We start from the raw sequence: 14,068 nt of genomic DNA on the forward strand, positions 1-14,068 counted from the left end.
AGGATATAATCTTTGACAAATTCAAGAAATTTAAAACATTGAGAATAAAAAGCAATGCAAACATATGATCTATAATATTGTATGCGTATATACATACATATATTGAGATCATGACTAAGCCAGGGACCGAATTGGTGTATGACACCTATTGTTTATAAGACAAACGACTTGTCTATGCACAATGATTTGACTCTTGAAATTTATAAAGATGTACATATTTGTAAGGATATGGTTTTCAAGTTTGGTGTGTAAAAGGTTGGAAAAGTCTTAAACTTTTGGTAGAAATAAATGTATACGTGTTTTAGTAAAACGAAACGAAGTGGACGTGGGTATCCATCACATTTGCCTTTCCATATTTTGAGTTGCGTGTATTGTTAGGTCAAAAATTTGTGATACATTGTATATGTTCACGGTTTCATCTTAGTGCCTTTTGCTGATTTGTGTGTGACTCGAAAGGGAACAGGATCCACCACTTTCGTTGACCAATACATTTTACCAATTAACTAGTCCACTAATTGACCAACAAAAACAATGTAAGAGCGAGCAAACATTTAGTGTAACAATAAATGTTTTATACTTTAACATTATATGCTTTTAAACTGACTAAACTCAATCTCTTAGAAGTTAGGTGTTTGTTGTATTATACATGCTATGCAAGCCATATTTCATGGTTTTAAATGAATTTAGAAATTAATCATTTATGTGTTTAACATATTTTATGCACATATTTTCACATCATATGAGTGGAGGGATTTTGTCTCAAGTACAAATAAATTTTATTTATAAATTTGGTGTTTATTTAAGCTATAATTTTAAAGATAATTGATTAATATTAATATATAATATTTTATTGATATATGTTATATTTAAATATATTATATAAATAAAAATGAATAATTTTTATAATTAATATATATGAATTTTGATTATTTGATTTATATTTAAATGATTTTTTTTAGTTTTTTTTACATGGAAATGTGGACAACTTAGTTTGGATGAGTGTGGTGATTTTTGTTTGAACATCAAGGAATTTATTTGTGGATAAAAGAAAATGAAATCTTAGAAGTGGTGGATTATAGAAAAAAAATTGTGAAGGCTTATAACATTATCAATGTCAACGTGAGCTTGTAGGTCCAGGAAAAAGGTGTCAAATCCCACTATGTTGAGTGATTCTTTATGATCAATAGTGTATTAGATTAAGCTTGTGATATTGAGACTCTATTCGTGTTTAATTTCTATTTTCTATATTTCATAAATTGCATGCATGAGCTTAACACAATTATTAACAAATCCAAAAATCTAAGGAAAAATTAACCCTCATAGTATAGATTTAATCTTTTCATTATATCTTAGCATATTGTTGTGATAAATAATCCAGTAGAATATCCATGCTAGTTTAAGGATCACTAAATGTGTTGCAAATGTTTTGTTCAGGTTCTATTAAAGATTAGGATGTTATCCGAATATGTGACTTCAAAAATTGAATGAACAACTATGATATATCATCCATCATCCCAAAGAATGTTGTTGGAGCATTATTCAAGCTAGAAGGCATGACCAATCACTCAAAATGAATTATTTTGACTTGAAGGCTACCTTCCATACAGAATTTTGTTTTAATTGGAACCTAATGGTAGCATGGCTTCAGATCAATCTTGCTAAAGAACTTGGCACCCTTAAGTTGATCAAGAAAATTGTTAATCCAGGGGATCAATATCAATTTTTGATAATGATTTTGTTCATGGCTCTATAATAAATATAGAGTCACTATGTCTAATCCTTGTTTTGCACCAACAAAATTAGGCTCCCATAGGATTAGTATATTTGTTGTATGTTCACATTTGGTTGAAATCATGAATTTAGAATTTTATTTTCTCATTGCCTAGAAGAGAGAATATGTATATTGGGCCATTAGTTAAAGGAGAACCAGGTAGTAAGTCAATTGAATATTTGACCTAGTAGTGCAAAGACACCCCTAAAGGTGAGGCAAATGATATCTCTTTTTTTCTCTATAATCTAGTTCACCTAGTTATGTTGTGCAGAGAGGGGCTATCTTGAGGCATCTGCAGTGGAAATGACCTTATGTTCACCTTTTGACTAAACCTTGAAAAGGAAAAGTCTTCCAGTCTGAGAGATTCCCTTTTGGGACTATTTTGTCAAGACCAAATATATTGTCATGGTTGTGGCTACCTATAATACTTTATAGATCTATCCTCCCAAAGTAGCATTGACACTATGGGACCTAGACTCATCAACAACATGACATCTTCGCATCTTGGGTTGTCCTAAAAGATCACAAATTTGAGTGGGACAAGATCATATAGTATCTCATCTTTAAAGTGCTCAATGTCATAGGATAGGGAACATTATTGGCTAATGTAGATGTCTCGTCCTTGTCTCAACCAATATATGGTGTATGGTTGAGGGTGTGTCATTATTATCAACATTAATCTCTTAATGACCTTATTTAATATCAAGTTCCTCTAATTGTGACTGTCAACAATGAAATGTAGTTAAGTCCCCTTCACCCACATTTTTTAATGGAAGACGTGCTCCCCTTCCTCAAACTCCTCTAACTATTTTGGATAGATCCTTATGATTGTGGTGGTAGCACTGGGTTCTATATGAAGTATTCACTTTATCTTATCCTTCTTTGAATATGCGTCAAAGATATATTATAATTCTTTTACGTGAGCTCAACTAATAATCACTATTTCAAGTGGCATTCATTAGTTTTGTGGCAAGGGTTTTTTTGGAACTTACACCACTTTATAGTGTCCTCCAACTTACTATTACACATCTTTGCATATGAGTTGGATTTCTTGTCTTGAGGTTGAATCTCTGTGTTCTATCCATTATTCTATGAGTTAGTTCAACCTTTTCTATGCTTTTGTTGTGACACATTTGTAGACTGGAATTCTTGCTTATTCCTATGTTTAAATTTTTTTCTAGATTTTGAGAATGTATTGCTATGTATCTCCTAGTGAGAATATGTCAAATAAATCCATATTTGTTTGGATGTACCTACATAGGCCACTCCCATAATTAAAATCTAGGTTTCACATGGTGTCTCTAATACCCATCTTTAAGCATAGGGTATTGATATACTTTAACGCCATGTATCTCTCTCATGACGTATAGTTGTTTATCTTATATAATTACTATCATATTTTCAACAAGGTAGAATTTCTCCTTGATGGCATCGATAAAGGATTCCCAAGTTGATTCTATTCTAAATGTCATAGACTTATCCCCACTATGTCTTTCCCAGCAACCTTCCCTCTAACATTTGACACGGGGAAGGAAATTAAGGATTGTGAAGGGGATATTTTCAATTTCAAATGTTTTTTTGAATAGGGTAATAAGCCTCTAATATATTTAACCAATTATACAAATCATCTATGTCTATTTGGCCTTTAAATAAAGGGATATAAAAAATAATTGGTACCTTGAAAGGTGTTACATCTCCAAAATGACTACTTGTTAAAGTTGTATTAGTTATTGTTGCTAGATTAAAGGATCTAGGAAACTTTATCCAACATCTTTGTCATTTTCCATGTAAGGGATATCTTAAGCAACAACTTGATAGTATCTCCTATTGTATAATCTCGCTTTCCTTTTTCCATGGGATGCCACTCGAGCTAGTGAGAGTCATTTTCCCTAAGTGAAATTAACTCGAGACCTAACTATCTATACCTTGACCTTGTTGGGGACATGCATCGAAAAAAAGGATATTGTTTTGATACCACTAATCTACACTATATTGAGAATGGAATGAAAGGTAGAAATATGAATGAAAACACATAGAGAGAAATATTATAGAAGTATATTAATACTATGAAACTGAGCTTCTATTAATGAGAGAAATAGGAAAAGCCAATCAAGTGTAGAGTAATACAAACTAGCTAGAATGGTAATTATAGTTTATCTATGAAAAGAGAGGTGTTGGCTATGTTTATTCACAAGGTAACACAATAGGTTAAAAGTGACATTTTAACATAAATTACTAAGCTTAAGAGGCAAAATATCGAACCCTAGAAGATAAAGCGCGAAAATAATTATAGGCCCCAAGGTGGTTAGTTGATATATCAACTTCCTAGGGGGGACAATTTTGGCATATGATCTCTATCAGGGAACACAAAACATGTTAAAAAGATATAAACGAGAAGTACAAATTTTATGTTCTTGAGAAATTCTATGTCAACCATAGGGCCTTGAATAATCAAAAACAATGTTTAAGGCCTCAAAATGGCCATTGAAGTTTAGAATATTGAATATAAATATATATATATAGCAGAGGTGGGTGTCCACTAATTCCCACTTGGATCAGGATGAAGTCTATTTATCTTTCTCGAAGGAACTATAGTTAAAATCATGTGAATGTGGAAAGGAATTTTCAAATAATGATGGTCATCTTATATCAATGATCTTGATGAATCTAGAGAAACCATATGATTTTTTATGTTCAACATTCCATGTTAGTGGGATTCTAGAAAATGAAATGTTAAAGACTATGATCCAGGTGGATATCGGTGGCCATCCACCTCTTCCACTGTCGTAATAATTCTTTATATTCTTGGAAATCTTTCTATGGTTTTTTTGATCCAAACTTACAGGGCCATTTTGAGGCCCTAAACAATTTCTTTAGAAATTTGGCGGGGGGTCAAAAGTTATAGTCCATTGATAGTTCTTTCCAATGAGCTATTGTGTACCGTAAACAGATATTGTGCAATACTTGTGCCATTGTTAAAACAACCATCAAGAAGAAAGGGTTGTACAGTCTAGCTACCACAGAGAAGCCTGGGAGTTAGTCTATGTGGATTACATGTTAGGTTTTCCATCCAAGTATGTTATGATTCTATGTTTGTGGTTATCGACTAGTTCTCTAAGATGGCCATTTTGTCACCATGCAAGAAGAGTATCATAGCTGAAACCACTACTAAACTCTTCTTTCAGGATGTTTGGGATCATTTTTGGCTACCTCATACCATTATTTCAAATAGGGATGGTAGGTTTCTCGACACCTTTTCATTTAGCTTATGGTCTCTCATTGATACCAACTTGACCAAAACAATTGCCTTTCATCCCCAATCAGATGGAAAAACAAGTGGTAAAGAAGATGATTGTGCATATATTGCAAATGTATATTTCCAATCATCCACATACATGGGATGAATTCCATACATATGTTTAGCATAACTATAAAATTACCCTCCACAACTTTATTATCCATAAGCTTTTTTAGGTGTGCTTTGTGCCTCAATTGATGTAGCTATTCCCATTAAATATTCACTGATAGAGTCCTCCTATGCTTAGATCAAGGTAGATAAGGCATCCAAGTATTTTGAACAGATCCAACACCTCTAACAACTAATCCATGATATCATATAAAAATTCAATGCCAAGTACAAGTCACAACATGACCAACACAAGTTTACACATAAGTTCTAAGTTGGTGATAAGGTGTGGTTATATTATAGAAAGAGCACCTCACAAGCCCCATATGAAGCTCATACCAATCCAATATGGGCCTTACACAATCACAAAAGATGTGGGTGAAAATTCTTTTGAATTTAGCATTCCCCCTTTCCTTTGCTTGCACCAAGCATTTAATGTGCAGTTGCTTCAACCATATTTTCTAGCTCTATTGGACACCTCAAAGGCAACCGAGCAATTTTGACCCACATAAATCAACCCTTGGTACATTGAATAGGCTACATTAGATTAAATCATGGACACCAAGAAAAAGGATACCCGCTAGCAACACATACAACTCTACCGAGTTGACAAAGTAAGATAACTTCTTCACTAAGGCAAGTGGCTGTCTAGAGCCAAATTTAGTAGAAGTTTCCTCATCAGGTAAGGGAACTTGAGACAATGAATACCATTACTTCCTAAGAGGGGAGGATTATTCTATGTGGATATTAGTGACCACCCACCTATTTAATTGTCTCAATAGTTCTTTATCTTCTTGGAAATATTTCTACATTTTTTGGGTCCCAAACTTACGAAGTCGTTTTGAGGCCCTAAACAATTTTTTTTTGAAAATTTGGGGGCCCTAATAAAAAATACTAGTCATTGGATAACTATTCCCAACAAGCTATCATGCACCCTAAATAGGTGTTGTATTAAAAATTTCTACCCTCGAGAAGTTGATGTACCAACTAACCACCTTGGGGCTTGCAAACCTTTTGACATTTTGTCTTCTAGGGTTAGTTTTTAGACCTCGAAGGTGCTTTATTTATGTTAAAACACCATTCTTTCAGCCTCTTGTATTAGCTTTTGTAAATGCATATAATTGTCATATCTCTGCTCAGATATAGCTACCATCATTCTAGCTAGTTTGTGTTCTATAGTATTATGTTATTTCATTTATTAATAGAAGTTGGTCTTTCACCTCATGTAACCTATATTATGTTTCTTTGTGTGCATTCCATTTACTTTCATGCATTTCATTCTATTCCTTGTACAAACTAGACGAGATTATACCTTTAATTGTTTACATAGTTTAGTAATTAAGGTACAAAAAAATTACTCAATAAAGTAAAATTGAGAACAAGCAATGTGTCCATCTTCTTAAGAGTACAGGTCTATGAAAGTATAGAGAAAGATGTTGAGGATATAATTGGGAGAAAGATCATGGATGTTACCATGATAAGGATTGTGTTAGCTGTTCCAATTAGAAGAAGCATAATGATCAATGATTGACTAAGAAAGATAAGAAGTAGAAGGCTTTTCGATAATGTAGAAAGACATGAAATATCAAGAATGTTTGATCGGAGAAAACCAATGATCATGCAGATAAGGTTAAGAAGACTAAAAGTGAAGTGTTGATTAGTTGATTAGTCGTCTTGCAACATCTACTTTCAACGGATAAGGAAGATAGCAATACTTTATTAGTTATTACTTCTTAAAGATGATGTATTCACACTTTTAAAAGTAGAGAATTTTCAACTCTAGTTCAATTCATAATATCATTATGTGTGCTTTATTTTCTTCGTACAATAACTCTAAAAATGAAGAAATATTTGTTTGCAAATAATTATACACTTACTATTGTTTTATACCAGTGTTAATTTATTGTTTATATCCCAGCTATCCCAAACTAGCAATAAAGTTGAATTATAGCCTAATAAGTTTGATGTGAATATGTGAAGGATATTAATGATAAATTTATTGTTTTATTACGTATTCTTAAATCCCATAATAGACCACTTTTATAACTTCCGTAAGTAAAATGTATATAATAGAAATTTATAATTTTGTTTATGTTTCAATAACTTTGTGTACAATTTTATTTTAGGGAAGGGGTTAATGACAATTCTTTAGGTTGGGTGGGTATTTTTATTAGTTTGTATATGGTGATGTTGGTGGGTACATGAAGGAATGTATTTTTATTAGTTGAAATTTCAAATGGATAGAATATTTTTTTTGTTTTGTAAATATTTATGATATTTGATGTTAATGTTAGCATGTAGGTTTTAGGAATAGAATTGTACATTTCCTGTAAGAGTAAATTGTTATTTATGGGAATAAGAATGGAAATTTTTTGTCATTTTTTATTTTGTTTCTTCTGAATTATATCTCAATTTCCTTGTTGTAGGTATTAATTTTTAAATTTCTGTAAAATTAGGATACAATAGTTGTGCACTTTATGGGTAGAGAGTGAGTCTTTGTAGTGGTTGTGTACTAGACCTTAGGGACCCTTTGCGTCAACTTCAAGGCACAATGCCTTTACATCTAGGACACGTGTCTAACATACACATACCCATATATATTTAACATGCATGCAAGTGCATTCATGACACCTTTCATCATTTAAATTCTACTTTGCTAATATCTAGATCGACATCATTCACAGGATATAGACTCAAAACAAACTTTTTCAGGGCACCTTTTCCAAGCATGACTCCTTTTTCTCAGAGAGCACTCTTCCTTTACATAACTACTCCAATCCAAGTTCAAATTCAGGTAACATTACTACTACCAAACTCTTTGTCTTGTGCCAAACTCATCTATGTGGTATATCTTTGGCCCTCTCGGCCTATTGTTTGAACCATAGCTTTGATATCACTCTATAATGACACCAACACCGTCAAAGCCTTCAAAAGGGAAAAAGGTGTCTAGACCCAACCTCCAAGATTACTCTATGAACATGGAGTTACCAAAATTACTCTTCCTTCAATCACCTTGAAACTCCTTTTTTATATCACCAGCATATAAATTTCATCAAACTTCGAGCTTTAGATGCAAAGTTATTCCTATTTAAATAATTTCCCTCCCAAGTGCCATGTCAACATCCATACGATTAACACATGGTAAACACATGGTAGTTGATGCAAATATGCCTTTAGACTTGCATAAATTGGTCCCTTTTGGACTCAATTCCCTTTTGAAAAGGCGCTTAGCAAAACTACGAGTCCAAGTTATCGTTATAGCCCTTAGAGTCAAAACTCTTCACAATATAACCCTCGGAGCCAAGCACTATGACCTAGCACTATACACTACGTGTGTATGATTCAGGATTGAAATCTCGCTTAAACAAATGGTGGAAGGACTTTAAAGCAGTGTCAACGTGTCCTCACGTTTAAAAGTCCGATGCATAGCCTTGGGTGCTCCAATTTACATTGTCGGGTTGGGCATGCGTAGGGTGGACTCCACCCACTCCATTCCAGCCCATCGAAGAAACTTTGTGCAACATATTGTAACTTTCAGGTAATCCCAACCTTTGGGCCATAATTCTATTATAACACAGGAGCTTTGCTATCACATCCACTTAGTCAGGGCCCCACACCCCAATGCCTTATTTTAATTGTTTCCGGGTTCGACAGCTCTAGGTGATAGAAAAATATATGTCTTCCTCGTGCCTGTCCACTAGTGACTACACGACTAAAAAAGTTATTTCAACTGAATTAGTACTAAATTTGAGCGATTTTAAGTGACCCTACTAAAAATGACTAACTTAAACGACTAATTTAGTCTAGGGATAAAATATATGACTAGATAATAAGTGACCCGACTAAAAGTGACTAACTTAAATGACTAATTTAGTCAAGGACTAAAATATATGACTAGATAATAAGTGATAAAATAAAAAATGATTAATGAAAATGAACACTATAGTCAAAGAATACAAATATGACCAACTAACAAGTGCAACAAGTATATGAATTTGTCATTTATGATAGTCATTTTTAATTGTGTCATTCTAGATTTATTCTAGTCATTTTTAATTGATTCTGAGGCATCTTTAGCTCTCGACTTAATATGTATGATCCATGTATATATGATATCTCCACTTAAGCACTCTATTCTAAGTATGGATGCTTTGGCTATATGTTCTAAGTTGAGTTGTTCCATGGCGTTTCATAATTTTACTCAGAGAAGTGTGTCATCTTGATGGTTTGGGTATATACTTGGTGATTTGAGTAGGTGCTACACATCGATCTTATTGTACCCCTTATTTCCCTTATTCAAATTTTATCCCATGTCTCTCTTAACAACACATGTGGAGGTATTCTAAACTATGGTTAGCTTCTAATAGGGTATTTTTAAGCTCTACGTGAAGTTCCTTGAAAATAATGGGCTACCTACAACTACTTGAGTTTATTGCTAACATTATTCATAGATTTGAGGATATTTACCACCTCTTTAAGAGTTAGTGGATATTTCTGTTATGTGTAAACCTCATGTCCCCTTTCCCTCCTTAAATGAACATACTTGCCTATATGAGGGAGGTCTTCTATAATTTTTATTGATAGCCTTATGCCAACATTATCACTCTTGGACCTTCAACGTCATTAGATATAACCTATATGTCAACCAACATCCTTTTTCTCAAACGAAAAAAAAAAAAAAAAAAACTAAAGTTGGGGACAACATAAGTTCCCATAGCAAATGCCTCATCAGGATTTACTACCTATTAAAATCTGATTTCCTGTGACTCTAAAATCTAAAATTGACCTATTGAAATATAATTTCTTGCTACTTTTCTTCCTTCCCAGGTTGTTGGGAGGGAGTTTGATGCTCTTTCTCTACTCATAATCTATGGGATTCCACGCCCTTCTATAATATTCAATCCTTTGTTTCCCTTTACACAATTCTCAACAGTTATTTCTTTGTAGGTTTAATTCCAACGCATGTTTTTAAAGGCAAATAGAACAATTGTGTTCCATTTAGAGGCCATCTGGGATTGATTCAAATTGTTCATAGAACATCCAATTCACATATCCATTGGAGATAAAAAAAAAATCATGGGATATAGGGCGTAGTTTATGTGTTCAACGGTCTTCAGAAAAAATTACTAACTCTATTTGAAGTAGAGGTCTAGTTTTTCAAATCCGTAGCGATCCATGGATTTTGTAGTGAGTATATATGTCAGTTATATTTATGTTCAATGGTTACAGGAGTGGAGGTGCCACAACCTGTAAGAGCCATTATAAGCAAGATGGAAAATGGTTGTTGTAGGGATAATGATAGCGAGGATATATTTGACTAATAATCTAGTGACAATTGTTGATAAATGATCAAGGGAAGCCCACCGAGATCTGTTTCAGTGATTCGCCATTGTGCCAACACTACTAGGCTTGCAGGGTCGTCCGAATCTGAACTGGTAAGGGATTTTAAATCATTTTTTATTCAAGTATTTTGTACCATTTTGTGTCAAATTAATGTGTTGTGGGTTCCTGTGTTTTTGGGTGTTAACAAGTGGACTATTTCATAAAATTTTAAAACTACTCTGATTTTTTGTTTTTGATGTGTTTTGGCAATTCTCGGAGAAAATCATCTAGGGTTTGAGCTAATGGGATTTATCAGGTAAAACCTACTTGCAAACCATGCTCCATTCCCTCTGTATAATATCTTATAGATTTGTGTATTCCATGACTCATGATTTATTGACAGAGTACCTCATGTTGTTGGAATTCCGTTAACCAAAATTTGCTAACACCTAAGTTTATCAGATCTGGACATGACAGTTCGTGTAGTTTGTATAGGGAAAATGACCAGGTTTTGCAAATATGATATTTATAATAGTACATGCACTTTGCCATGCAATCTGATATACCCTTTAATGATTATTTATGTGGGTAGATCCTTTGTTGGATTTTGATGCATATTTATGCCTCTGGGTTTGAATTCATGGCCAACAATCACATACATAAGAGTTTGGCCTGGTACCCTACTTGCAAAATGTGGTTATTTTCCATGCACACCATGCTAGGTTCAAGTATTTTGTACCATTTTGTGTCGAATTAATGTGTTTTAGGTTCCTATGTTTTTTGTGTTAACGGGTGGAACTATTTCATAAAACTTTAAAACTAGTCTGATTTTTAGTTTTTGATGTGTTTTGGAAATTCTTGGAGAATTAATCATCTAGGGTTTGAGTTGATGGGCTTTATTAGGTAAAATCCACTTATAAACTATGCTCCATTCCCTCTGTATAATATGATATATATTTGCATATTCCATGATTATTGATTTATTGACAAAGTACCTTATGTTGTTGGAATTACATTAACCCTAAATTGCTAGCCCCCAATTTTATCAGATCTGGACATAATAGTTTGTGGAGGTTGTACAGGGAAATGGCCAGAGTTTGCAAATAAGATATATATAATAATACAAACATTTTCCTATGCAATCTGATATACCCTCTAATGACTGTTTATGTGGATAGAACCTTTGTTGGATTTTGATGCTTATCTTTATGCCTATGGATTTGAATTCATGGCCAACAATCACATACATAAGAGTTTTGCCTTGTACCCTACTTGCAAATTGTGGCTATTTTTTGTGCACAACATGCTAGGTTCATTTCTTGTTACCTTCTATGGGTATAACCATTATTTTCTTTTGATGTGTGACTTTATGCCTGTGGGATTGAACTCATGACTGCTAATTAGCAACATTCTATAGATAGGCTTGTCCAAAACCTAACCCCCTATAATTGTTCATTACCTAGTGAGTGCCTTCTACTAGTTTTGGAAGCAGATTTGTATACTTGTGTAGTCGAGATTGTGACCACCAATTGCAATAGAGTTGATCATTCATTGGCAAGTTTGACGGTGTATTAATCTATTCAACAAGATTCCATTATGGCCATATTCTGGCCCAACCCAACGACATGATATGGAAGTGGATGAGTCCAGGTGCATATGTCAAGCAATTTTGGCAAAAATCTACCTGCCAAACCTAACACTTGAGCCAAAGAATGTATGGTCTATGCAACTCAAAACCTCAGTGCATGTTTCTCAAATAAATATCAACATTATACTTTGTGACCATGAATTAAGCAAGTGCGGTTTGCAAGCCAATAAGATGAGCATGTTTTTTGAGTTTACTACGCTAAGAGAAGGGAGGTGCACTCTATAGACTAGTATGGATCAGTTGTAAGAAGGAGAAGGTTTACAAGTTGAAGCATTGTTCGAGTATGAGAACCTCAGTCAAGGTGTAGGAAAGCATTACGAGGGTATGAGAATTGGAGTAGGTGAACCTCAAGGTGTATGAGAATCAGGTTATGAGTACCTCAATCCACTCCTTAAAACTTGTTAAACCCAATATTACCACTTCCATTTGTAAATAATTTGGAATATGTTTCTTACCTGGATTAATCAAGTTTTTTCCGTTGGAATGTGGATAACATTTACAAATCAAGATGAAAAAAAAAATTATAACGTAAAAAAACACCACAATGTGTGTGTATTTTCCAAGGTATACCTTATGGGATTCCCCCATATTCTATGGAATATTTGGGTGGAGGGTAGCTCAACCACCAGCTAGAATAGTGGTGGTTGGTGACCTAATAGGAATCAACTAGACTTGAACCTTAGTTGGACTAGAACCAGAGACCTCACTGTGAACTCCACCTTGAAAATGTTTGTTCAAAGTAATTGAGCTAACCCACTAGGTTATATATGATGATGATGATGAATGTAAAACAATATATAATAATAATGAAGACTATCATATATCTATCTTCAACCAACCACAAATATTTTAAGCACTGAGAAGTTTGCACCTTGGTTTCTTTTTAATCTCACTTGGTGCTAAATAAATATGGGTTAATATGGATCTATGTTGGTGATATGGCCTACGGGATTTCTCTGTGTTTTGACTCTTTTTGAGGTGAGATTGACTAGCTTGCATTCAAAAGACAGTTGATAATTTTCTATGTACTGTAATCAAGTGTTTTCCTATGTTTTTGTTTTAAATGTGGCTATTTTTTTGCACCAAAAATAGGTTATGGTTTTGGGAATAAATTAACATATCTTGACCACCATGGGTGAGATTAATACATATGAATTTTCTAGTAATATAGTCAAGAGTCTGATTGTAATAGGTGTTTGAGATGTAGTTTTGTTAATGACCCTTCCCTGACACTTAATTAAATAAATTTATAGGCTTCGGCTTCCGGGATTTCTGATATTTCCAGATAAATATTCCTGCGAGTTTCTGTTTCCATGATGACAGACCTGGGTGACGGTAATATCTTTTTCACCGGCACTTGTCAGTCCCAAACCCCTGATCCCAGTGCTAATTAAAGTAAAGTTACAGGATCTTACCCTCCAAGTTTTCCTTTCGGTTATGTTTTTGTTATGAGATCTGTCAATAAACAGTCTTGACTCCAACAATTAACAAACTCTCTCCCAAAGGAGAAATCGACTAAGTGTTTTGCTTTTGTAGGTTTAATCCCAACTTGGATGCTTCACTTCCTCTTGACTGTCTATCTCAGCTCTACAACTCCTTATCATCTTCCTGTGACCTTGTGACTCTCTGCTTGGCTTTATAAGGTCTCTAAGTCAACTCCTCTCCCTTCTCCATCCTCCTACGACCTCTCCAACTCAATTAATAAGAAATTGGGAATCTTGGGTCCGCTAAAATAAAAACAACCCAAGCAATATACAGTCTGCGTATAAAATACGGTTGCATAAGAACTGGTTATAGAAATACAAATCTTTCATGAGGATAAATTCACAATCTAACACACACACCTCATATTTCATTAATCACGGAATATATGATTACATTCATTGAGTTTAGATCCACAAAAATAGGATCCCAAACCCAC

Source organism: Pinus tabuliformis, chromosome 9, assembly GCF_031772625.1.
Source record: "Pinus tabuliformis cultivar Carrire ecotype Pingquan chromosome 9, CPIR1, whole genome shotgun sequence".
In the NCBI taxonomy this organism is placed as follows: Eukaryota; Viridiplantae; Streptophyta; class Pinopsida; order Pinales; family Pinaceae; genus Pinus; species Pinus tabuliformis.